Raw genomic sequence first — 27761 nt, 5'->3', positions numbered from 1 at the left:
GGAATTGTATGGGAGAATAAAAAGTCTCCCGTCAAAGAGCCTTCTGAGACATAGGAAAAAAAAAGAAAAACCTAAAAAGCATAAGACTCTTCCTATTTTCATTTCCAATGATACATCCCCATCTTGATGATCAATCAGCGATTTAAATGTCAACTATAAACCCAGTATTTTATTAGCTGCTATGCAGTATACTGGAGCAATAGAAGAGAGAGGACCTCAAACCCTCTGTTCCCTCAAACTGAAAGGCAGGCTTCCTGACCCCTCCAGACCACTACTGGACACAGGGAACACACACTAATGTTTCAGGACCCCAACCAACAGTCACCTGCTTTGTGATTACTTCCGTGACACACCCCCACTAACACCACTGACTCTGCTGCTCCTACGGGACATTACATATATTTCCTATTTTAACACATACCACAGTGCAGTATAATTATGATTGCAGATACATGTTCTAACAATTTAAAGAGAATGATAACTTTTTTGCTCTTTACATCTTGCTATTTCCCTTCTCATAATATTTCTTGAAGAGAAACCATAAAAATATAAACAAACACAAAAAACAGAAATTATACAAAATGTGTGCTTTGCGGCTTAACACAAACTTAAGTAAAATTCGTTCTGACAGCATCCAGCATGACAAACTTCCATGGTACAAATGAGAATGGACCAAGGTTTGAGCAGGTACAGGAGACAATCCAGGCATGAACAACACCAAGAAAAGGTAGACAGGAAGTAACATGGTGTGTAGGAAATCACGAGACCAGTCTGATGGGAAGAGACTTAAACAAGACTGAAACTCACTTTCTAAACCTCCATCTCCAATTGGACAATTCGCAAGACACAGGTGCACCAAAGTGGCCTATTTATTCAATCCCTTTAATGGGGAGAACAGTTTAAAATTTTACCCGTTTAGTTTGCCCCAAAAGCAACTATCAAATGTTGGCAGGACACAATGAAGGCTTACCTTTGTTAACATAGTTAAGTCTCTCTCTCTCAGAACTAGCCCATTTAGCTCCAGGTTCCTTATTGCACCCGACGCACTTACACAGCATTCGTGAGCTTTACACAACTGGAAGGTCACATCTTTGTTTCTTATTGCAGGAACACAACTTCTGGAAACTTTATTTCTGTCACAACCTAAAGCAAAATTATTGTAAAATGAGTGATTTAAACCGTACATTTTATCATCATTAAAAAGCATCTAAAAAGGAAAAAAAGCATCTGCTCTGTGCTAAGGATTAGAAACGACTCCTGCCCTTAAAGCCTCGTTAAGGAGGGACATGTATAAACTCAAAATTTCAATCACATGAGATAAAGAACCATAACCTTTATGCACAGAGGTTCCTATGGCGCAAAAAGTTATATCTAAGTGATAGCTTCATGATAACCCTGAAGTACAATCGAGAAAGCTGAGGCTCTGCAGAGGTGGAGGAGGAGGTGCAGTAACTGCAGAGGGAGCACCTCTGCACAGACACTCAAGCCTGACACCTGCTGGGCACTGTAAATACTGCAGGTGGGGATGACTAAACGCCGGGGGGTCCAAGTGTGAGAAGGGACAGAAAATAGAGATGTTGGTCGAAGCAAGCCTGGGAGAGAGCATGGCTTGTATCCCACAGGTGATGAGCCCTGGGGCTACCACAGGCTGAGTAAGGGTGCCTCCGCTGATTAGAAAAAGGCGCCCCGCTGCTGAAGGACTGATTAGATAAAGGGAGTGATCACAAAAAGCTCCCCTTCCTCAGGGCCAAAGAGCCCCAGGAGGCTTGGCCAAGCACAGTTCAGACTACACGCCTCTGGGCAGAGCACACGCTGGGCGGCTAGTACGCACTAACTCTGTGTGGGCAAGTCATTAGCAGCATTATTTTAGGCGTATCTTTTTATGTTAGAAGATCACTCAACCCGAGTAGGCAGATGAACTTAGAGGAACTGAGTCCAGGGGCCGCGAAACCACCCAGGAGCTTCTGCCATAGTCCGGGCAAAATGTAATGTGGATGAAGAAGCAAATTTACGAGGAGGCCAAAATCTACAAGCTAGACCCACTGGATGAAAAACACAAAGAAAGTTCAGTGAAGGAACTCTGAAGAGAATGGGCTCTGCAATAAATTTTTCTTACAATCAAGGTAAAATATTAGGCAACATTAAGTACAGTGGCCTTTAAGGTCCCTTCCAGCTCTAATTTCTTTTGATTTCTAACTTATTACTCTGGTTAAGTAAAGTCCCTTCAGAGGGACAGAACAGTTCCTACACCTGAATGGGAAGCAAAGAATAATCTGACTTCTCTTCACCAGGGGATGAGTTGAACTGTCCTTGCAGAAGAGATAACACACGGTGTGAACCCCAGATCCTAGAAAAGGGCCAGGCACACAATAAGTATTCAGCTTTTTGAAAACAAATGAGCAATCATTTCCTCTCCTAGATCTTCACACCCTTCCTCTGCTGGCTACTTTCTTTCAGCTTATAAGCATCCTCAATATACCCACTGAAAAAGCTCTCACACCTATGACTCTTTGGACCTTCTTGTGGGTAACCTAAGTCTCTCCCATGCCTTCAAACACCTGTCCTCCCAGAAAGCCCAGATCTGTACCTTGGGCCCAGACCTGTCTACCAGGCCCCTCAAAAGCACTGAAGATGAAGTAAGATCCTCTCCCCAGCCCCAATCCCTTCCTACTGTGCTGTGTATCTCACAAAAAGATGCAGCTATAAACTGTCACCCACGCTTGCTGCCCTCCCTTTTCTAACTGGTCACCAGGCCCCACCCATTCCCTCTCGGATCTCCGAAATCCAGTCCAACCTTTTACAACTTAAGTGGGACCCTTAGATTACAATTCAGCCTGCACCCCATCAAGTGCTTTCCACATGGAGGTCCGAGTGAGTCTCTAAACCAGAAGTCCATCTCACTGTTGTTCAGCGTTTCCCACAGCCTTCAGGATAAACATTAAAACTTCTGACAGGACAAAGAAGGCCCTTTTCTGTTTGGCCCCAGTAGGTTTCCAGTATCAACGCTCATTTCTTTCCCAAAACCTGAGTTCCACTCGTGTACCTTAGTTTTGCCATATTTTCTTATATTTCTCAAACTTTGACACACACTGCTCCCTCCTGCCACCCCAGGAGCTTCTATATATCCTTAGAAAGGATGGCACCTCCTCCAAGAAGCCTGAACTCTCCCTTCCAAGATTCTGTGCTCTGCAAAGGGGAAGGGGGGGGAGGGATAAATTAGGAGTTTGGGATTAACATATACACACGACTGTATATAAAATAGGTAATCAACAAGGACCTAATGCATAGCACAGGGAACTCTACTCCATATCCTGCAATAACCTGCACGGGAAAAGAATCTGAAAAAGAATGGATATATGTATAACTGAATAACTGTGCTGTACACCTAAAACTAACACAATATTGTAAATCAAGTATACTCTAATATAAAATAAAATTTAAATTAAGAAAAAAAAAGATTCTGTGCTCTGCAGCACCAGAACTCACTTCTTCCAGAGCACTGACTACTGTGTCTGTGTTTACTTGCCGCCCAGTAGAAGGGGAGATGACCTAGGGCATAATAAGCATCGTCTCCAGCAGCCCTTGGTTCTGACAACTCATTCAAGTGCCAGGATACTTTACACACATAACCTGCTTAATTAATTCTAAGAACCCACAGAAAGAGTGGTTTTTAATGTCATTTTACAAGTGTGGGGATTGCAGTTCAAAAGTAACCTGGGCTTCCCTGGTAGCGCAGTGGTTGAGAGTCTGCCTGCTAATACAGGGGACATGGGTTCGAGCCCTGGTCTGGGAAGATCCAACATGCCGTGGAGCAACTAAGCCCGTGCACCACAGCTACTGAGACCGTGCACCTAGAGCCCATGCTCCGCAACAAGAGAAGACACCGCAATGAGAAGCCCGCACACCGCAACAAAGAGTAGCCCTCACTTGCTGCAAATAGAGAAAGCCCACGTGCAGCAACAAAGACCCAACGCAGCCAAAAGCATAAATTAATAAATAAAAATCAAAATTTTAAAAAACACAAAAACACCATCACAGAAATATCCAGAAAAATATTTCACCAAATAACTGGGCATGGTGGCCCAGACAAATTGACATGTAAAATTAACCACCTAAGCCATAGTTTTGCCATCTTTTACTGAGAAATCTGACTTATCTGAACTATTTTGATACCTAGAAGATACCTTCTAGAGGTAACACCCTCAGTTTTTGACATGGTAGGCAGCAGAGGGAAAGAGCCCATTTGCCCAGTCAGATGACACCTAAAAGGATAAAATGCTGTCTTCTCTCTCCAACCCATAAGGATGAATGCCAAAAACACATCACTTATATCTGCTTTAGCTAACATATGATAGGTCTGGAACAGACCTATGCTCCCAGCAAGTCTCATGAAATGCTGTTTCATTCAGGGGAGACTTTACTTGCTAAGATTAGAAGCAAAAGAGGGTGGTGGATGAAAAACTGCCCAAGGATATAAGTTCACGCAAGGGAGCAGGAGAGAGAATGGGTATCCGAAGATGTGCGCTCTGAGCCAACACTAATTCCACAGCATCAGGTTGTAATTCAGGGAGCCAAACTGCTGGGGTTCCCCCCCCCTTTTTTTTTCCTCCAAAGAGGGACAAATCAAGCATACTGACAAAGGAAGAGCATTAGTCACCACAGATAAACTCCTTTTTAGAGGTGATACCGCAAGTGATTTGGCTCAGTGTAGACTATGATTTGGCTCCACAAACCATAAGCTAGAGCACTTCATGCCAGGTCCCTCCTCAAATATCCATGATAGGTAGAAATTCGGCATCAGTACTTTTTGAAATCTTCCCAGGTGATTGTAATATGCAACCAGGGCTGAGAATCTGGAGATGTAGAGAGAATTTAAATTGAACTTTAGTTAAACAGTAAAACAAGCTCTGACTCTACTGGCTGGAGCTAGACAAGGGATATGGATTTAGTGGGATGAGAAGATAAAGAACACCAGGGAGTAAATCAAATGCTTTACACCTGTGCTTAGCTAATTGTTACTCAGATAATTCAGACAATCTTACAGCACCTGAACCCTGAAATTCCTTAGCTCTGTTTTAAAAAAAGTAACTCTTCAAGTACCTGAACTCTGAGAATCACGTAAATCATAAAGAAAAAGAAGAAATCTTACTTTTTGAATTAGTTGATTTCATATATACTGTTTCACTTTCATGATATTAACTAGATATCTTTCTTTCCATTTTATGTTTGAGGAAAGTAAGGCTTTAAAAATCTCAGTAACTTTCTCAAGGTCACTTGTTAAGGGTGTGGTAGGCAGCATAATGGCTCCTAAAAATGCCCTCACCCTAATCCCTGGAACCTATTAATATGTTACGTTACATGGTAAAGAGGACTTTGCAGATATGACTGAAGTTATAGACCTTGAGATAGAAAGATTATCCTGGATTACCTCATGGAACAAATCTAATTGCATGAGTCCGTAAAAGCAGAAAATCATTCCCAACTGTAGAAAGAGAAAGAGAGAGATGTCCTAATAGAAGCAGAATCAGAGAGATGCAACATTTTGGGTTTTGTAGGTGGAGAAAGGGGACTCTGAGTCAAGGACTACAAGTGACCGCTGGAAGCTGATAAAGTCCAGGGAACAGAAACACCCCTAAGAGCCTCCAGAAAAGAATGTAGCTCTGCCAACACTTTTTTTTTTTTTAACCATCTTTATTGGAGTATAATTGCTTTACAATGGTGTGTTACTTTCTGCTTCATAACAAAGTGAATCAGCTATACATATTCATATATCCCCATATCTCCTCCCTCTTGCGTCTCCCTACCACCCTCCCTTCCCTAACCCACCCCTCTAGGTGGACACAAAGCACAGAGCTGATCTCCCTGTGCTTTGTGGCTGCTTCCCACTAGCTAGCTATTTTACATTTGGTAGTGTATATATGTCCAAGCCACTCTCTCACTTCATCCCAGATTACCCTTCCCCCTCCCTGTGTCCTCAAGTCCATTCTTTATGGCTGAGTCTTTATTCCTGTCCTGCCCCTAGGTTCTTCATAACCATTTTTTCTTTTTTTTTTTAGATTCCATAGATATGTGTTAGCATACGGTATTTGTTTTTCTCTTTCTGACTTACTTCACTCTGTATGACAGTCTCTAGGTCAATCCAGCTCACTACAAATAACTCAATTTCATTTCCGGCTGACTAATATCCCATTGTATATATGTGCCACATCTTTATCCATTCATCTGTCGATCCTGCCAACACTTTTACTTGACTCAATTGAGACTAATGTCAGACTTGTAAGGTAATAAATTTACGTTGTTTTGAGTCACTCAATTTGTGGTAATTCGTATGAAAGCAATAAAAAACAAATACAGAGGTCCTACAAGAGCCAGGCTACATATTTATAGTTAAGTATTTCTAAAATGAATTTAACCTTGTGATTGACAGCAGCAGCAGCTTCCAAGGGATCCCACCACACACCTGAGGCAAAAGCAGCCTAATAAAGAAGCAGTGACAGCAGCAGGTCACTGCCCCACACTTGGGGTAGAGGGGGATTTGATCAACTGTAGCAGCAGCATAGCCTGAATGGGAATGCATCCTCCTGGGGCACTAGTTCCATCAACATTAGTCTAATCTGCTAGCATCTGCTGTGCCAACAGGCCCAACATATACAAACCCTCCAACTCAGCAGCATTAAGTGAGCCAGGCTCAGTGTTTCCTGAAACTCATATCCAATGGCACTGGAAAGCCCAGATATCACCTACTGTTATGAAAACATAAAAAAACAATAACAGAAGACTGGGAACTTCAGAAAGAAAAGGGGAACAATGGAATGGGTGAAAACAAATGGGGTAAATATAAGAGACTATCATTAGCTTCATGAGTTTCTTAAATCCTATATGATGGTCAAAGCAAAAATTATGACACCATCTGATGTGGTTCTCAATGTATATAAAGGAAATACTACAGAAAATCATACTTTAAAACTGGGGACTATTAAGAGACCTAAATGGAAGTAAAATTTTGAAACTTCACTTGAAGTAATAAAACACTGATTCCAGTAGGCTATGATAAGTTACATATGTATACTGTAACGCCAAAAGCAACCACTAAGAAAACTATACAAACAGTATACACAAATGATTATAAGTAAATTAGATTAAAATGGACTTATTAAAAAATGTTTAAGTAACCCACAAGAAGGCAAAATAAGAGAAACATAGGATTCAGAAACTAAGGTAAAAGACAAAACAAAAAATAAAATGGTAGACCTAATCTTTAACATAGCAATAATTACATTAACTGCAAATGATCTAAGTAACCAAGTCAAAGACAGAGATTGGAAGAGTAGATGAAAAAAATCACAAGCATGATCCAACTATATACTGTCTATAAGAAGCTTACTTTAAACATCATGATATAGGTAGTTCAAAGTAAAAGGATGAAAAAGATATATCATATGAACATTAATCCGAAAAAGCAGGAATGGTTATATTAATATCAGATAAAGTAGATTTCAGAGCAAAGGAAATTATTAGGGGCAAAGAGGGTCATTACATAAAGATAACAGGAATAATCCACCTAGATGACCTAGTGATACTAAATGTGTGTGCACCAAACAAAAGAACTTCAAAACACATGAAGCAAACACCGAAAAAGGTAAAAGGAGAAGAGAAAATTTTAAATCTACAATTATTATTTGAGACTTCAACACAGCAATTTATAGAACTACCAGAGAGAAAAATCAGCAAGGATATGGAAGAACTGAAAACATCATCAATCAACAGGATATAACTGACATTTAAAGAACACACTCAATAAAAGCAGAATACATATTCAAGTGTCCATGGAACATTCACTCATATACCATATACTGGGTGATAAAAAAACATTAGCAGATTTAAAAGAATTAAAATCATAGAGAGTCTGTTCTCTAGCCATAATGGAATCAGACTAGAAGTCAATAACAGAAAGACAACAGGAAAATCTTCAATCACATGAAAACTAAACATCACAATTCCAAATAACTCATGGGTAAAAAGTCAAGGAAAAAATTTTAAATGCATAGAATAAAAGAAAATGGAGGCATAACAGACCAAAGTTTGTGGAATGAAGTGAAAGCAATGCTGAAAGGGAAGTTTATAGCACTAAATTGGGAAAGTAAATATTACAAAGCAATAATCTAATTTTCTATATTAAAATAGTAAAAACGGAAGAGGAAAAAACACTAAACAAGCAGAAAGAAGGAAATAATAAAGATGAAACAAAAATCCATGAAACTGAAAACAGGAAAATAGGGGGGGAAAATCAATGAAACAAAAGGCTGGTTCTTTGAAATAAACAATCTTATCAATAAAGATGTAGCAAGACTGATCAAGATAAAAAGAGAGATGGCACAAATCACAGATATCAGAAATGCAACTGGGGATACCATGACATATCCTGCAGGTTAATAAGGGACAAGTTATTATGAACAAGTCTACACTATAAATTCAAAAATGTAGATGAAATGGACCCATGCTTCTACACCCAAAACTACCGAAACTCAGCCAAGATGAAATAGATAATCTCAATTTTCCTGTAACCATTAGAAACACTGATTTTTCATTTAAAAACGCCCAGAAGAAATATTCAGGCTTAGATGTTTCACTTTTACCCAAGACTTAAAGAATTAACACCAATTTTACATGACTTGATAAGAAATAGAAGTAGAGGGAACAGTTCCTAATTAATTTTATGAAGCCAGTATTACCTTGATACCAAAACCAGACAGGGATAGTATAGAAAGAAGAAAACTACAGACCAATATTTTTTATGAAATTGCCTGTAAAAATCCTCAGCCAAATATTAGCAAATTAAATCCAGAAATATATAAAAAGAATAATATACCATAACCAAATGGTATTTATTCCAGTTATGCAAAGTTGGTTAAATATTTGAAAATCAAATAATGTAATCCACCATATCCAATAGATTAAGGGGGAAAAGTCATGTAATCCTATCCATTAATGCAGAGAAAGCATTTGACAAAATCCAACCCCATTCATGATTTTTAAAAAAGAAGAAAGAAAACTCCAAGCAAACTAGGAATAGAAAAGGAACATACTGAAACTCATAAAGATGATCTACAACCTATACCGACATTATATTTAACTGTGAAAGACTGAATGCTTTCTCTGTAAGATCAGAAACAAGGCACCGATATCTGCCCTCACCACTTTTATTAAATATATTACTGGAGGTTCTAGTAAGAAAATAAAGCAAAAATAAAGAAATACATAAATTCAAAAGTTAAGTTTTTAAAAAGTTTATTTAAAAGATAAAAGGACTATTCCTACTATGTTGAATAGAAAGGAATATATCCTACTGAATGTTGAATAGTAATATATCCTATTATATTGAATAAGGAAAAGTAAAACTATCTACATCTGAAGATGAGATGACAATCTAAATGGAGAAAATACCAAGGAATCCACAAAAAGCTTGAGAAATAATATTAGTTTGTAAATGTTTTAGAGTACAAGATCAACACAATTTTATCAAATTATGTATTAATAACAAATGTGTAGAAGCTTAAATAAAAATATGTGATGCCATTTACAACTGACCTAAATAAATACTTAAATATAAGCCCAATAAGACATTTACAGGACCTCTACACTGAAAATGACAAAATGCTGATGAAGAAAATTTTTAAAGTCCCAAACAAATAGGGAGACATACCTTGTTCATGGATTAGAAAACACAACATAATAAAGATGTCAATTCTCCCCAAGTTAAGAGGCTTAACACAATTACTCTTAAAATGCCCTCAAGGTTTTTGTGGCTATAGACAGGCTTATTCTAAGACTTATATGGTAAGAAGAGGCTGAAGAATAGCTAAAACAATTTGTAAAGGAAGATTAAAATGGGAGGAATTAATCTACCCAATTTCAAGATTTTGCAGTAATGATGGAGGCTAGATACATAGATCAATGGAATGGAACAGAGAACCCAGAAAGAGACTGACATAAATACACTTAACTTGTTTTTGACAGCAGTGCAAAAGCTATCAAGGAAGAATAGACTTTTCAAAAAATGGTACTGAAACAGTTGGACATCCCTCGACAAAAACAAACAAATAAAAAATGAACCTTAACCTAAACCTTACACACCTTACACAAAAATTAAATCAAAGTGGATCATAATCTTAAATGTAAAAGCAGGACATTTTTACAAAAAAAAAATAGGAGAAAATCTTTGGCATCTAGAACTAGGTGAATAATTCTTAGACTTGACACCGAAAGTATGATCAATAAAAGCAAAAACTGATAAACTGGATCTCATCAAAATGAGTTAAAAATGCTTCATAGAAGATCCTTTTAAGTGGATGAAAACTCAAATTACACAGTGGGAAAACATATTTGAAAATCCCATATGAGACAAATGACTTGTATCTATAATATACAAAGAACTCTCCAAACAACTTACAAAAATCCAACTAGAAAATAGGCAGAAGACAGGAACAGACATTTCATGGAAGAGAATATACACATGGCAAAGAAGCACATGAAAAGATGTTCAACGTCGTTAGCCATTAGGGAAATGCAAATTAAGACCATAATGACATATCAGAGAATAACTAAAATTAAAGTATAGTGACAACATCAAATGCTGGCGAGTACGTAGAAAAATTATATCACATCACTGGTGGGAATATAAAATGGTTTAGCCACTCTGAGAAACAGCTTGACAGTCTCTTTTAATCCTAAAAGTAGATTCACCCTACAATGCAGTAATTGTCCTCTTGAGCATTTATCCAAAAGAAACAAAAACTTAATGAAGTTCCCACAGAAACTTACACATAAATGTTCATAGCAGTTTTATTTATAATAGCCAAAAACTGGCAACTACCCAAATGTCTTTCAATGGGTGAATGTTGAAACAAATTGTGATAAAATCTTATGATAGAATACTACCGAGCAACAACAAGGAACAAATTATTAATATATGCAAAAATTGAAATGAACTTCAAGGGAATGATGCCGAGGGAAAAATTTTAAAAAGCCAGTCTCCGAAGATGAAGTAATTCATGATTATGTTTACATATTATTCTTAAAATAACAAAACTGTGGAGATGGAGAACAGATTAGAAGTTGCCAAGGGTTAGAGATGGGAGTAGAAGGTACAGCGGGGGAACTTTGTGAGGTTTTTGTGGTCCCAGTACAAATAATACAGCAATCTTGGTTTTAATCCCTAAAGATTTTTAAAAGCAATTCCTAATAAGAGGTGTCCAGATATTTAGCAATGGCAGCAGATTAGAGGTATCGCTCCCCAACATGACAACTTCGAAAGACATCTATACTATCAACACTAATTTAATGCATATGTTAATTTTAAAAAGGCCAGTCACAATACTTAAGTGGTACATATCTTAACGATATTATTCTGGGTATCCAGCTACACCAGATGGACTAGCAGGATCTTCTGTACATTCAATCTTATTTAAGACAGTAAATCTTATAATAAGACAGTTAAAAAAAGAAAAAGAAAAATAACAAACCTCAACTACAGTTGGATATTCTCATAGGAAGATGAGGTGAAAATATGTAGCAGCGGTTCAAACGCTTAAGCAGTGGCACCTAAATCTGGCTGCACATTAGAATCATCTGAAGCACTTTTCAAAAACCCTCACACCGACGGTTGGTCATCCTAGACCAATAAAATCATTTTAAATCTCCTCAGACGATGCCAATGTCTAGCCAGAACTGAGAACCAGCGGACTAAGCAGAAGGGGATGTTTCTACAAAGATCTCTTAACAATAAGTCCTTTCACCCAATCAGATTTACCTCCCCGCAAAGGGGTAAAGAAGGCTAGATGTTGTCCATACTTGCTTAGCTTTAATTAGCACTTGTGACTTGCCCAAAACCTACATCTTGTTTCCCCTAAATTTCAGGTTATTCCCTAAGCTTTTCAAACCCAGGGCTAAGGGGTTTGCCAGGATGAGATTTTAAGTGCTCACACAGGGGAAGTCCCTGGCAAACCAGGACAGCGGTCACTCTACACTGAAATGTAAAGCATCCTAAATAACCCTGCCACTGCTCCCAGATATTAGTCTGTGCCAACCAGTGGAGAAAAGGCATTCTCCATTACTACCACGGCAAACGCTCCTGTACTTGCCTTGGCCAGTCCCTATCTTTTGCAGGCGCCACTCCCCTTCACCTGCTGGTGGACGCTTTGGTCAGCTGACAATGCAGATATTTTCAAACTTTAAGGTGAATAAAAATCATCTGGAGGGCCTGTTATAACAGAGATCACTGAGCCCCACCAGAGTTGCTGATTCCATAGGGCTGGGACCGGGCCCTAAAACTTGAATATCTAACACATTATCAGGGGACGCTGGTAAAGCTGGTCAGGTAAAGTCTGGTAAAGCCGGTCAGGAAAAAGAAACCCGACGTGTCAGATCATGAAGTACGGAAGGGCAAGCCCGCCGGCAGTCCAGGCCCGGGGGGACCGGGGTCCCCAGCCCTACAGAGCCAACGGCAGCCCGGCTCGGGCGCCCCTCGGAAGCACGGGGTCCCCGCGGCCGAGTCTGCGCCCCCGGCCGGCCCCGGCTCCCCTCTGCCCACTCTGCGCGCGGGGGCTGGAACGGCCGCGGAGAACCACGGCGGGGCGGGAAGGGGGCCTCCAAAGAGGGTCTGGCGACTCGAGTCGCTCCGTTTCTCGGTGGGCTCAGCGCACGCCGTGGGGGAAGAGGGGCGGGGGTCCGGGAAGAGGGGACGGGCGGCACTCACGTAGACCGGCAGCGGCCACGGGTAGACGGCGGGCTCGGCCCCCACGGGCGACTCCAGCCTCAGCTTCTCCCCCATGTCTTCGCGCGCGGCCCCCGCACCAGGCTAGTCTGGCGGTTAGGGGAGGGGCGGGGCGCCGCCGGCGGGGGCGGGACAGGCGGGCGGGCCGGCGGGAGGCTGAGGGGAGGGGGCCTGGCCTGGGCCTCAGCCGGCGCCGCCGCCGCCGCCGCCGCCGCCGCCGCCGCCGCCGCCGCGCTCCCGTCCGGCCCCCGGCTCCCTCTTTGTGGTCACCGGCCCGGGGCCTCCAGCGCTGCTGCCAACTCCGGCCGGTGTGAGGCGAGCACAACGAGCCGGGGCCGAGCTGAACCACTCACTCGTGGCGAGCGCCGCCCGCCCCGTGGACACGCCCCCTCCCACGCACGCACGCACGTCTTCGGCTGCCCCCGGCCACTCCCACCGGCCCGAAGTGGGGACCCGGGGAGACCCCTTGGGGCCCTGGGTGGAGGGTTCGACTCCCGCCCTTGACGTACCGTGGCACCCCCCCCCCCCACCACCAATAATAAGACTATAATTCCTCATTAAGTATGACAGCCGGAATCCTGGCTTCTGTTCAAAAAAATGCCGTGTATTTAGCCTATGCTAGGCACCAGACCCTGGATGCTCAGTACTGGCAAAAAAGGAAATGCCCTGCCCTCATGGCGCTGCCATTTTAATTGGAATAGTAGTGACAATGGTCAAGGGAGAAAATAAAGTGTCATCATCGCCACGGGGATGGTTAATCTCATGTGCGCACTGCGTGGGGCCCCGGCAGCCACAAACATTATTCCAGATGTGGCCAGGAAGGTATTTTTCAGAAGAGATGAACACTGAAATTGGTCCACTTTGAGTAAAGGAGATTGTCAATGCCGCGGCGTGGGTGGGCCTCGTCCATCAGTTGAAGGACTGGAGAGAAAAATGAGGTTCCGTAGAAAGAGGGAACTGTTCCTCCAATGGCCTTGGGACATCAGCTCTTGCCTGTGTCTCCAGCCCAGAGTCCTGCCCTGACTTGCCTGCCTCACGGTCACATGAGTCAACTCCTTAAAACAAAACTATATATGTAAAAATACTGAATGTATACAAGCCTATTAATTTGTATATGTGTGTATACATATTATATATATGTATACACATATGTTTATATGTGCGTGCGTTTGTAGTATATGTGTAAGTACTATATACAGTATACATACAAGCCTATATATTTGTGTGTATATATTGTATACATGAATGTCTGTGTATATATATAGAATACATATTATAAATGTGAACATGCTGTATATATACACACACCCATATATTAATATATGGGTGTGTGTATATATACAGTATATGTACACTGTATGTATGTATGTATACAGTGTATATTTATATATAGGTGTGTATATATGTTGTATACCTGTATGTGTATATGTTTCTAGGTATTATATGTATATCTGTATATACTATTATATACACACTTGCGTATGTATTTATATGTGTATGTACATGCGCATATTTACATATAGGTGTGTATGTGTGTGTATACATTGTATATATGTATGTGTCTATATCTTATATATATATGATATATGTATGTATATATACGATGAATTTATATATCCAGTACATATATATTTTTATGCTATGTGCTTTTATATGTAGGTGTATATGTGTGTCCATATGTATATACGTGTATGTATTGCATATATTATATGTGTATGTATGTATACTGTCTATATACACACCTAAATATCTTTGTATGTGTGTATATATGTATGATATATATGTACCTAGGTGTGTATATTGCATGTGTTATACGTATATGTACATACTGTATATATACAAACTATGCATTTTATATGTGTGTATGTATAGTGTATATGTCTGTGTGTATTGTATCTATTATGTGTATATGTGTGTATACATACTGTATATATACAAACTATGCATTTTATATGTGTGTATATATGTATGTGTGTATTGTATATACTATATGTGTGTATGCATACGGCATATATACACAGCTGTCTATTTTTGTATGCGTGTACATATGTACGTGTGTGTGTATATACACACACACACCCTATGGATTCTGTTTGTCTGGAGAACCCTCACTGATACGGACACTTATGACAATTGAGTAGCTGCTCTTCGCCAGCCAGGGAGCCAAAGGCTTGTCCTTTCGGTGTCTGCCTTAAGTGTCACAAGTCCCGGGAGGGAAGGTGATGCGGCTCCTACCAGTTGAGGTGCCTCAGGGTCGGAGAGGTGCACAGGGCGGGGGGCTGGAGCCTGGTGGAGCCCAGGTGGAGTTCTAGCAGCAGTACAGCCTAGCAGTCCCACTTCCCCGGGTGCTTCTCACAAAGACGCCGAGGGAGCGACGGGATCTGAAGGAGGGGATGAGGAAGCTTCCGTGGGTCCGCAAGCCCAGACCACGGCTGACTCGTCAAGGGTGTTAGAGGTCAGGACTGTGGTTACCCTGGGGGTGGGCTTACACAGAGCCATTCACATTCTGAAAAAGTATCCATTCTGCTCTTGTTTGTATGTTTACCCCCCTCCCCCAAACCTTTTAAAAACAGATTCTCTTGGTTGCTGGGAACACACACGGGGAAGTTGTGTATGAGGGGGTGTGATCCAGGGGACAGGGAGGAGAAGCCCCTCACTCGTAGGGCCAGGAGTGGCTCAGCTTTGTGAGCTGAGGATGGCCCACGAGGTCCCAGAGAGAAGGGTCCCTGCTCCGTCGCTGCTCTGTGCACCCCATTCCCAGCCTGAGAAGCCCAGAGCCACCACCCCCCAACACACACACACACCAGGGAGGAGAGCCAGTCACCCTGGCTCCCAGGCTCCGGCTCCAAGGCTCCCGGCACTAGGAGCTATTTTCAGCTTTCATGCCCTAGGACACGGCCAGAGCTATTGTCTCCGGAAACTCTCTGTCTCTCGCCTGCCCTCCCTCCCTCCCTCCCTCCCTCCTCCGCTTCTTCCCCTCCCGCTCCATCTGTCCTTCCCTCCACCCTGCATTTCTACACAGGATGGCTCACAGAAAGCTGCTCCCCGCGCCCACCTGCCACCATTCGATGGATGTCAAAGCAAGCCCTGGGGACTTCCCTGGAGGTCCAGTGATTAAGACTCCGAGCTTCCACTGCTAGGGGCGCGGGTTCGATCCCTGGTCAGGGAAATAAGATCCCACATGCCGCACGGCACGGCCAAAAAAAATAAATGAATAAAAAATAAAGTTATAGTGATGAAACAGCCCTAGTGGTGCAAGGATGGGACGTATAGCTCCATGGTATAGAATAAAGGTCCGGAAACAGATACATGAGAACTTGATATGACAGAAAGTGGGGAAATTAAGGAGTTTTCAATAAATGGCATTAGGACAATTGCATATCCATGTGGGAAAAAGTAAATTAGAAAAAAAAAAGCAAGCCCTGGTCAGGTGTGACCTTGGGCCCAGGGCCATTGGCACACGTTGTCATGTGGGACGTTCTTCCTTCGACTCCTCCCTCCCTCCTGTGTCACTGTCACTTCCTCCAGAACCTTCCTGGACTCCCCTACACAAGCCCGGGGTGTGCCCTCACCCGCCCTGGATCACCAGAATTCCAATCCCGGCCCACCCTTCCCCGCCAGGTAAAGAACTGTGCATGGTCAATAAGACCGTAGAGGTCATTGGCCATTGCTACTGCAGCTGGAATTGTTACTGTGTTTAGATAGGGTGACCAACACCCGCCCCCAGTTTGCCCAGGACCGCTCAGGTTTGAGCGCTGGAACTGTGGGGAAACCCTCAGTCGCGGGGAACCCCAGAAGGCTGGTCAGCCTATTTAGGACGGATCTCTCACTTGATCTCCCAACCCCCGAGAGCTAGAAAGGGCATCTCCCCCCTCCTTCCATTGTAACCTTCATTCATTCATCCACTCATCCCTTTATTCAGCTCCTTTATTCAGCAAGTATTTAGGAAGCATCTACTACACAGCAGACACTCTTCTAGGTGCTGGGGACATAACCGCATCCCTGTCCTCAAAGAGCTCACGTTCTAGCGAGGGCAGCAAACAGTAAACTGAGAAGGTGTGATTTATTACATGGGGATGAGAGAGGGGTCTCGGAGACCACTGCAGGGCAGGGGAGGTGGGAGAGGAAAGGGGCAGTTCTAAATGCAGGCGCTGACGGGATTGGGGCAGACCTTGCCCTGGGCCAGGCTGGTTGCTTCAACACAACTGTCCTCGCCCAGGGCCATCCTGCTCCCGCCTCACCCAGTTCTTCCGTGATGTGTGGGGAAAATCTGTGGTTGTCACAACTGGGGGGGAGGGGCCCCTGGAATCAAATGGGTGCGGCCAGGGATGCTGCTAAACCCCACACAGTGCCCAGGAGGGGCCCTCAGCAGAGGGTGACCCGCCCCGAATAACCCCAGTGCCGCGGGGGAGGCCCTGCACTAATATGATTCAGACCCGCTGGTGCCCCCACCCAGCTTCCTGCACAGGCAGGGACTCTAACCGGGTCACCTCTGTATCCCGAGGTGACCTAGAGTGGGGCAGCCAGGAGGGCTGAGATGAGTATCGGGGGTGAAATGACAAATCTCTGTGCCCACTCTCCCCGCCGCACCCCAGGGGCGATGGCCTCTATCTCCTCCCTGTGCAGGTAGCTTTTCCCTGAGCCATTTCTTCTTGTCAAGGTCCCTGTCGCAGGTTGGGTTCCCCGAAGATGACGTTGAGAGCAAGGATTGGAGTGCAGGTGGTTGATGTGAGACGTGCAGGAACAGATACAGCTGCCATAGGGTCCCGCAGTTCCACTCCTGGGCATAGATCCGGAGAAAACTCTAATTCAAAACTATACATACACCCCTGGAATTTCCCTGGTGGTCCAGTGGTTAAGACTCTGTGCTTCCAGTGCCGGGGGCATGGGTTCCATCTCTGGTCAGGGAACTAAGATCTCACATGCCATGTGACAATAAAAGAAGAAAGAAAGAAAAAAGAAAGAGAGAAACAGAGAAACAGAGAGAGACAAAGAAAGAAAGAGAGAAAGAGAGAGAAAGAAAGAAAGGAAGAAAGAAAGAAAGAAGAAAGAAAGAAAGAAAAGATACATGCACCCCAATGTTCATTGCAGCACTATTTACAATAGCCAAGACATGGAAGTTGCCTAAATGTCCACTGATGGATGAATGGATAAAGAAGATGTGGTACATATATACAGTGGAATATTATTCAGCCATAAAAAGAATGAAATAATGCTATTTGCAGCAACGTGGATGGACCTAGAGATTATCATACTAAGTGAAGTAAGTCAGAAGAGAAAGACAAATATCATATGATCTCACTTATATGTGAAATCTAAAATACGACACAAATGAACTCGTCTATGAAACAAAAACAGACTCACAGACATAGAGAACAGACTTGTGGTTGCCAAGGGGGAGAAACAGTGAGGGAGGGTTGGATTGGGAGTTTGGGGTTAGCAGATGCAAACTATTAAATATAGGATGGATAAATTACAACGTCCTACTGTCTAGCACAGGGAACTATATTCAATATCCTGTGATAAGCCATAATGGAAAAGAAAAAAGTTTTATTTATAGGTTCCATCCCGAACTGAGCTGGCCCATCCCCTCCCATGGTTCTAAGTGCAGCCCGAGGCTGCAGACTTCCCACCGTGGTCTTCAGCTCCAGAGCAAGCCACCTGCAAACCACCCACATCTTCCCAGGGGCTGGCAAGTCTCCTTTGCTACTGATTCCAAGACACATCCAGATAGCAAAAATGTGACCATGAGAAGAAACTCAGGCATGTTCAAATCAGGGAAATAACATTCTTATCTCTGTTCAGTACTCGCTTAATTTTAGAATAGCTTAGAGTTACAAAAAAGTTGCAAAGATCTGTACAGAGTGTACAGAGTGCCGTGGACCCTGACCCAGTATCCCTATTTCCAACACGTTAGTACGTTAGTACGACATGTTTATCCAACTAAGGAACCAAGATGGATACATTGTTATTAACTAAAGTCCACACTTGATTAGAATTTCCCTAGTTTTCCCCTAACATCCTTTTTCTGTCCCAGTCTCCTCTGGGCTGTGACATTTCTCAGACGTCCCTGGGTTTTGTTACCTTGAAAGTTTTTTTTTTTTTTAATTTTATTTATTTATTTATTTATTTATTTATGGCTGTGTTGGGTCTTCGTTTCTTTGCGAGGGCTTTCCCTAGTTGCGGCAAGTGGGGGCCGCTCCTCATCGCGGTGCGCGGACCTCTCACTATCGCGGCCTCTCTTGTTGCGGAGCACAGGCTCCAGACGCGCAGGCTCAGCAATTGTGGCTCACGGGCCTAGTCGCTCCGCGGCATGTGGGATCCTCCCAGACCAGGGCTCGAACCTGTGTCCCCTGCATTGGCAGGCAGATTCTCAACCACTGCGCCACCAGGGAAGCCCACCTTGAAAGTTTTGAGGAGGACTGGTCAGGTATTTTGTCCCTCAATTTGTTTGTCTGTTCGTTTTCTGATGTTTTCTTATGGTTGGTCTGGAGTTACGGGGTTTGGGGCGGAAGATCCAGACAGAGATAAAAATGCCATTCTCCTCAGGTCACATCAAGGATACACACCATCAACGGGACTTATGACAAACGATTTAACCCTTGATCACATGGCCAGTATCGTCTTTTTTTTTTTTTTTTTTTTTTTTTTGCTGCGTTGGGTCTTCGTTGCGTGCGGACTTCTGTAGTTGTGGCACGGGGGCTCAGTAGTTCTGGCTCCCAGGATCTAGAGCGCAGGCTCAGTAGTTGTGGCCCACGGGCTTAGTTGATCTGCGGCACCTGGGATCTTCCCGGACCAGGGCTTGAACCTGTGTCCCCTGCATTGGCAGGCGGATTCTTTTCTTTTCTTTTTTACTTTTGCAACCAAAACTTTAATCCCAAGGATTCTCACAAAACATATTACAAATGACAGCATGAAAAAAAAATTGCACAGTAACTCAAAGTTCAGCTCTACAATATACTCTTAATCTGGCAGGACACTGGTATCTTGATAATCTCAAATTTCCAAAAAATATTACAAAGAGCTATGTATTCATGTACAGCAATCACAGAGGGGACTTATGAGCTAACTCAAAGGTAAACCAACTTCCTTGAAACTTCTTAGATTCTAAACTCCCTGGACAACCTCTTGCCCAGTGTGAAGACTAGTGGAATTTCTAAACCTCTAATCTAGGGTAAGGGTGCGGCTTTCATTTTTACCTGCTGGCTTGTGTTCACAGCACCTTTTAAAGACTGCTTGCTTAACTACAGCTGCATACCATATCCCAGCTACAGAAAGTCTTTTCAATGTTTCCATAATAGTAAACATCACACTTTAGGTGGGCAGGAGTTAGAGTTTTATTATCAGTCTAGGCAAGACCAAAAATTCAAAGCAAATTCAATTTTGCTTAAGGGAACATTGTAAGGTAACAATTCTTCACATTACATGCCTCATATGACCCATTTCAACCCAGAGAGATTGACACCTTTATGTGTCACTGGGTCAAGAGACAAACAAATGTGAACAGCTAAAACATTTAAAAAGTGCACCAAGCTTCGCAAGTCTCAAACAAAACTTGAATTTTCTGTACATACTCTTGCCAAATGAAGTTATTGCCTGTACACCACTCCTCTTGCAAAGTGGTCTTCTATTTCCTTTCATTTGGCCTAGATCGGCTAGGAGACGTAGAGAAAGATCGGGACGGCTTGTGATCTCTCTCCTGGGACAGGGATCTCTCTCTTCTCCTATATCTAGAAAGGGACCTGCTCTGGCTGACGGAGAAGGCTCTCCATCTTGGAGATGTGTGGGAGGTGGAGGACTCCTCCTCCGATAATCATCTCGAGGGCGACGACCCCAAGAAGGAGGCGGCCACGATTTCGACTTCTCTTTTCCCCATTCGACAGGTGCACTCTTACTCGGCAGCCACCTAGCGTCCTCCCATCTAGTTCTCGGACAGCATCGGCTGCATCTCGGGGATCTTCACGTTCAACAAGAGCGAAGCCGGGAGGGTTTTTAGCAACCCACACACTTCAGAGTGGTCCATAATAGCCTAAAGCTCGTTCCGATTCAGCCTTGTTACCACTGTTTCCAAGATTCCCTACATAAACTTGACAGTCCAACGGACAGGGATCACGATGAAAGACCCTCGTGGCTCCTGGGTTTCACGGGCCACAGGGTGGTCCCGGGCCTCTAGAATCTGGCAGCTGAATCTGCTCGCGTAAGTTGTCCTGTGGGGATGCTTTTCCCCCTATGTGTCCAGCCCGGGGCCCTGCTGTCTTGGCCCGGCCTCCCGGGTGAGAAGGTGAACCCCAGCTCCCTGGAGCAGACACTCAGAGCCCTGGTGATCGGACTCACGGCTGACGGGGCTGGAGCGGCGGCTGGACATGTGTGGCCAGCCTGGTGGTGTTTGGCCCCGTCTGCAGTTCCAGTTCCAGCTGAGAAAGAGCCTCCCTCTGCTATTTTCTCCTGGTTGTGTAAGGATCCCCGGTGTCATTTGACAGAAATGTAGATGTTGTGTTCTTTCTCTCTTTTCTCCCTGCTTCCTCTCCTCCCTCTCTCCCTCCCTCTCTCCCTGTCCCTCTTTCCCTGTTCCGCTCTCCCTCTACCTCTTTCCCTCTCCCTCTCTCTCTCTCCCTCTGTCTCTCTCCATCTGTCTCTCCCTCTCTCCCTCCCTGTCTCCCTCTATCTCCCTCTTCCCTCTCGCTCTCTCCCTCTTCCCTCTCCCTCTCTTCGTCTGCCTCTTTCCTCTCCCTCTTTCCTCTCCGTGTTTCCTCTCCCTCTTTCCTCTCCCTCTTTCCTCTCCCTCTTCCCTTTCCTCTCTCCCTCTCCCTCCCTCCCTCCCTCTCTCCCTGTGCCTGTTTCCCTGTCCTTGTTTCCTTGTTCCGCTGTGCCTCTACATCTTTCCCTCTCCCTCCCTCTCCCTCTCCCTCCACCTCCTTCCCTCTCTGGAGAGGGAAGGAGGTGGAGGGAGAGGGAGAGAGAGCAGGAGAGGGAGGGGGAGAGGGAGAGAAAGGGGGGGAGAGGGAGAGAGGGATAGAGGGAGGGAGGGAAAGACATCTCTCCCTTCCTCCCTCTATCCCTCTCTCTCTCCCTCTCTCCCTCTCCCTCCCCCCTCTCCTCCCTCTCCCTCTAACTCTCCCTCTCCCTCCGTCTCTCCATCTCCCTCACTCCCTCCCAGAGAGGGAGAGACGAGACGGAGGGAGAGGCAGAGACAAGGGAGAGGGAGAGAGGGAGAGGGAGAGGGAGGGGGAAGAGAGGGAGAGAGAGAGATGTCTCTTCCTTCCTCCCTCTCCCTCTCTCCTCCTTCGCTCCCTCTCTCCCTCACCCTCTCTCCCTCTCCCTCCCTCCATCACTTTCCCTCCTTCTCACTCTCCCTCCCTCTCCCTCTCCCTCTCTCCCTCCCAGAGAGGGAGAGACAGAGGGAGAGGGAGGAGAGAGGGACACGGAGCGGGAGGGAGGGAGACAGAGAGGGAAGCAGGCACCCTCTCTCCTTCTCCCTCTCCCTACCTCCTTCTCCGACTCCCCCTCTCCTTCGCTCCCTCCCTCTCCTCTTCCTCTGTCTCTCCCTCTCCCTCCCTCCCTCTAGGAGAGGAAGAGGAAGGGAGGGAGAGGGAGAGAGGGAGGTGGAAGGAGAGGGAGAGGGAGAGAAGTCTCGCCCTCTTTCCCTCTCCCTCCCTCTCCCTTTCCCTTCCTCTCTCCCTCTCTCTCCCTCCCTCTCCCTCTCCCTCCCTCTGTCTCTCCCTCTCCCTCTGTCTCTCGCTCTCCATCACTCCCTCCCAGAGAGGGAGAGATGGAGGGAGAGGCAGAGACGATGAAGAGGGCGAGAGCGAGGGGGGAAAGAGGGAGAGGGAGAGGGAAGAGGGAGAGAGGGAGAGAAGGAGGAGAGAGGGAAAGGGAGGGAGGAAGAGACCTCTCTCTCTCTCCCTCTCTCCCCCCCTCTCTCCCTCTCCCTCTCTCCCTCTCCCTTGTCTCTGCCTCTTCCTCCGTCTCTCCATCTCTGGGAGGGAGTGAGGGAGATGAGGAGACGGAGGGAGAGGGAGAGTTGGAGGGAGAGGGAGAGGGAGAGGGAGGAGAGAGAGCAAGGGAGATGGAGAGAGGGAGGGAGAGAGGGATAGAGGGAGGGAGGCAGAGACGGTCTTTGTCTTTCTCTCCCTCCCTCTATCCCTCTCTCCCTCTCCCCCCTCTCTCTCCCTCTCCCCGTCCCTCTCCCTCCACCTCCTTAGGGAAGGAGGTGGAGGGAGAGGGAGAGGGAGCACGAGAGGGAGAGAGGGAGGGAGAGAGGGAGAGGGAAAGAGGTAGACTAAGAGCGGAACAGGGAAACAGGGACAGGGAAAGAGCGACAGGGAGAGAGGGAGAGGGAAAGAGGGAGAGGGACAGTGGGACAGGGAAAGAGATACAGGGATGGAGGGAGGGAGAGAGGGAGGCAGAGAGGGACAGGGATGGAGGGAGGGAGAGAGGGAGGCAGAGAGGGACAGGGAAAGAGAGACAGGGATGGAGGGAGGGAGAGAGGGACAGGGCAAGAGGGACAGGGAGAGAGGGAGGGAGTGAGGCAGAGGGAGAGATGGATGGAGAGGGAGAGTGACAGGCAGGGAGGTAGAGGGAGGGAAGGAGGGAGAGAGGGAGACAGAGAGGGAGACAGGGAGAAGGGCTGATGGGGACTCCCTCCCCCTCCCATCCTCTCCCCACTGCTTTCTCTTTTTTCTGCTTCAACAAACACCAGGCGCCTTTTAGATCAGCCCTGAAGTCAACGTTGATGCTTGGACGGCCTGACCTCCCCGCTGCCTTCCAGCCCAGGACCACAGCTGGGAGATCAAGTCTGCGGGGCCCTGGGCGGCGGCGGCGGGCTGCACAGGCACCTCCTCTGATGCCCAATCTCTCCTCCTTTACGAGGCAGCCACCAGCTCCCCTCCCTGACTCCCCAACATTTGGGGCCTTTTTAATATGTGTCGATAATGCCATGAGCTACCATTTAACTTTTCCACGAGGACCCATCTCCCGAAATGCAGTGGTTTTCAGCCTTGGCTGCACTAGACAACCCCCAGGGAACGGAGAGACCTCTGTACCTCCCTCTCTCTCCCTCTCCCTCCGTATCTCCTTCTGGCTCTCTCCCTCTCCCTCTCCCGCTCCCTCTCCCGCTGGGGTGATGCCCGATGAGCTCAGATTCGCAGATGTTCCCCCCATCCCCTCTCTGTGCCTTGCATGGGGCCTGGGCCTTCTCACTGTGGGCCGGGTACGGCCTTGACATTCAGACATCGGTTCCTGCAAGGACACTTGCGATTGGTCCATACCGCGTGTGGCTGCAGCCTGTGCTTCTCCCTTTCAGCATCTTCAGTAGATGGGGGCTGTGCATGAGACCTTCATCTTCCCCGCAGACACCACTGGTGCTTGCTCGGCCTCGCGGGTGATGCGGGGGGCACGGGGGACAGTCTTGTGTCCCCACCTTCTTGGGCTGCAGACAGGCCACGTTGGTCCTGTGGTGACTGGGGGCTCCCAGGAGAACCCCACCGCAGACCCGGAGAGGTGGCCCCAGAGAAGGTGGCGTACGCCTGGGGCCGGGCCTCACCAGCCAGCCCCGGGCCACCTGCAGCAACAGGCCTCTCGCTGTCCAGGGGCTGGGTGTTCGGGCGCCGTGGGCATGAGCTGCTGTCTGCACGGCAGCCGAGTTTGTACTGTTGAGCCCAGGGAGGCCCCTGGGTGGCTCCTGGAGAGCCTGGTCGCATTTCTTCCTGCCCTTGGCCTTAGAGCTCATCACGGTTCACGCCGTTTCTGGTTCCAAAAGGACCTGTGTTCATAAAGACCACGTGTTAGCACAGCACCAAAGTGTCTAGAAATCTGGGCCAGGAGGAGGAGGGAGGGGGATTGGCCGTGCCCGCCAGTGGCCTGAGAGCCCTGCCCGCCCGCAGAGACCTGGCCCGGGGCCCGTGGGGAGGGCGTGGTCCACGGTCCCCAGCGCTGGCCGTCTCTGGGTTCCAGGAGAACTGCGCGATCCTCGGGGAGCTGGTGAGGCTGCAGGCTCAGAAGTCCCGCCTGCTGGGGTTCAGCACACGTGCCGACTCCGTGCTGGAGATGAACATGGCCAAGACCAGCCAGGTGGTGGCCACTTTCCTAGGTAACCCCGCCTCCCCGAGTCCCAGTGGGGACGGGGGTCAGGCGGACCTTGACTGGACGTGGTGCTGCCTGAGACCCCACTGTGTCAGCCCTTGGGGGTCGCCTTCCCCAACCCTTCATTCTGCCTCGAGGGGCGTGGGGTGGGGGGCGGCTGGGGGGCTGCCACAGGGACATAGCCGAGCCTCTCCCCTCCGCCCGCAGATGAGCTGGCCCAGAAGCTGAAGCCCCTCGGGGAGCAGGAGCGGCCGTGATCCTGGAGCTAAAGAAGGCCGAGTGCCAGAGGCGGGGCCTGCACTTTGACGGGCCCATCAACGTCTAGGACCTGGGCTACTACATGAACCAGGGGGAGGAGACGCGCTACCACGTGGACCAGTACCTGCTCAGTGAGTCCTTCCCCATGCAGGGGGTCATGCGCGGGCTGCTGGGCATCTCCCAGGAGCTGCTGGGGCTGACCTTAGACCTGGAGAAGGGCGCCAACATGTGTCACGAAGATGTGAGGCTCTACACGGTCCGGGACGTGGCCTCGGGCAAGGTCATCCATCGGCAAGTTCTACCTGGACCTCTACCCTCGGTGCGTGCGTGCGTGCGGGAACCTGTCGGCCATGGGCCGGGGCTCCTCTGTGGAAGCGGGCCCTCACCCACGTCCCTCTCCAGGGAAGGGAAGTCCGGGCACATGGCCTGCTTTGGCCTGCAGCCGGGCTGCCTGCAGCAGGATGGGAGGCGCCAGATCGCCATCGCGACCATGGTGGCCAACTTCACCAAGCCTACGCCCAACCCGCCCTCCCTGTTGCAGCATGATGAGCTGGAGACCTACTTCCATGAGTTCTGGCAAGCGATGCACCAGCTCCGCTCCCAGGAGGGTGTGGGCGCGGGGCTGCAGGCAGGGGGCGGGGAGGGCCCGGGCTCTCCCGTGGTCCTCAGGCAGGCCCTCGCGATGGGATTCTTCCGCTGATGTCACCCCGCACGTGGCGACGCCCTCGGTGTCAGCTTCCATCATCAAACCCCACGCACTGGGCGTGTAAATAACGGAAGTGGATGTCCTCGAGACTCTGGAGGTTGGAAGCCCCAGATCAAGGAGTCAGGACTGATTACCTGAATGTTAAATACATGTATTCAAGAGTTGCCTTCAAAAAAGACAAAGGAAAAGAAAGGCACGTTGTCTGCGACTCTGGTGACAGGCGGTGGTGAGAACCAGAGGGTAGGCTCTGGGGCCGGGAGCGCCGCGCCCTGTGAGGCCCTGGGGCTGCTGCCAGTCTCGGTGGAGGCTCAGCAAGTCCCAGTAACTTCCCCACGGCGGCGGGGGGGGGTGGTCCCCAGCTGAGCGTCTGGGCCCAGGACCCAGTGCTCGTTCAGTCTCCCTGCGGTCAGCCCTTCGTCCTGAGAGCGATGCTCTCACAGGCTGCACCGGAGCGCGTGGGGACACTTTACTGAGCTGTGCAGCCGTCACTACTGCCCTGTTTTGGAACATTTCCCTCACCCCAGAAATGTTCCTCACGCCCTTAGTTACCATTCCCTCCCCTCCCCTGCCCCTGAGAACCAGGAACACACTCTGACTCTGTGGATCTACCTGTTCTGGACGTTTCCCCTCAGTGGGGTCACACCCTGTGTGTCCTTCTGTGTCTGACTTCTCTCGCTCCAGCTTCCAGCTCCCACCCTGTGTCCTCAAGTCCATTCTCTAGGTCTAAATCTTTATTCCAGGCCTGCAACTAGGTTCATCAGTACCATTGTTCTTTTTTTAGATTCTATATATATGCGTTCACATATGGTATTTGTTTTTCTCTTTCTGACTTACTTCCTCTGTATGACAGACTCTAGGTCCAACCACCTCACTACAAATAACTCAGTTTCGTTTCTTTTTATGGCTGAGCAATAGTCCATTGTATATATGTGCCACATCTTCTTTATCCATTCATCTGTCGATGGACACTTAGGTTGCTTCCATGTCCTGGCTATTGTAAATAGTGCTGCAATGAAAATTGTGGTACATGACTCTTTTGAATTATGGTTTTCTCAGGGTATATGCCCAGTAGAGGGATTGCTGGGTCATATGGTAGTTCTATTTTTAGCTTTTAAGGAACCTCCATACTGTTCTCCATAGTGGTTGTATCAATTTACATTCCCACCAACAGTGCATGAGGGTTCCCTTTTCACCACACCCTTTCCAGCATTTATTGTTTCTACATTTTTTGATAATAGCCATTCAGACTGGCGTGAGGTGATACCTCATTGTAGTTTTGATTTGCATTTCTCTAATAATTAGTGATGTTGAGCATCTTTACATGTGCCTCTTGGCCATTTGTATGTCTTCCTTGATGAAATGTCTATTTAGGTCTTCTGCCCATTTTTGGATTGGGTTGTTTGTTTTTTTGATATTGAGCTCCATGAGCTGTTTGTATATTTTGGAGGTTAATCCTTTGTCTGTTGCTTCATTTGCAAATAATTTCTCCCATTCTGAGGGTTGTCTTTTTGTCTTGTTTATGGTTTCCTTTGCTGTGCAAAAGCTGTTAAGTTTAACTAAGCCCCATTTGCTTATTTTTGTTTTTATTTCCATTACTGTAGGAGGTGGATCAAAAAAGATCTTGCTGTGGTATATGTCATAGAGTGTTCTGCCTATGTTTTCCTCTAAGAGTTTTATAGTGTCTGGCCTTACCTTTAGGTCTTTAACCCATTTGTAGTTTATTTTTTTGTATGGTGTTAGGTAGTGTTCTAATTTCATTCTTTTACATGTAGCTGTCCAGTTTTCCCAGCACCACTTATTAAAGAGGCTGTCCTTTCTGCACAGTATGTTCTTGCCTCCCTTGTCGTAAATTAGGTGACCATATGTGCGTGGGTTTATCTCTGGGCATTCTATCCTGTTCCATTGGTCTATATTTCTGTTTTTGTGCCAGTACCATACTGTCTT

At 46.6% G+C, this 27761-nt stretch overlaps 2 pseudogenes across 3 annotated transcripts in view; one reads left to right on the top strand and one right to left on the bottom strand.

Annotated features, from left to right (window-relative positions):
- Positions 1-18302: 18302 nt before the first annotated feature.
- The window catches only part of LOC309658690 (protein LRATD2 pseudogene), a 249426-nt pseudogene continuing 239967 nt past the window's right edge, over positions 18303-27761 (bottom strand). The window contains exons 3-6 of the transcript XR_014268290.1: positions 25236-25951; positions 22077-24533; positions 19175-21485; positions 18303-18856 (exon numbers count right to left, since the gene is read on the bottom strand). The product of XR_014268290.1 is annotated as a protein LRATD2 pseudogene (transcript). The remainder of the gene's footprint in view (positions 18857-19174; positions 21486-22076; positions 24534-25235; positions 25952-27761) is intronic.
- LOC309658696 (thimet oligopeptidase pseudogene) lies at positions 24572-25811 on the top strand (annotated as a pseudogene). 2 transcript variants are annotated; one of them, XR_014268291.1, is made up of 2 exons: positions 24572-24841; positions 25061-25811. The product of XR_014268291.1 is annotated as a thimet oligopeptidase pseudogene (transcript). The 2 variants fall into 2 exon arrangements; XR_014268292.1 differs by having other exon boundaries at positions 24572-24860.

The sequence above is a fragment of the Balaenoptera physalus genome, assembly GCF_965194825.1.
Source record: "Balaenoptera physalus genome assembly, chromosome: 3".
NCBI classification, from domain to species: domain Eukaryota; kingdom Metazoa; phylum Chordata; class Mammalia; order Artiodactyla; family Balaenopteridae; genus Balaenoptera; species Balaenoptera physalus.
This window is presented reverse-complemented; position numbering and strand designations above follow the sequence as displayed.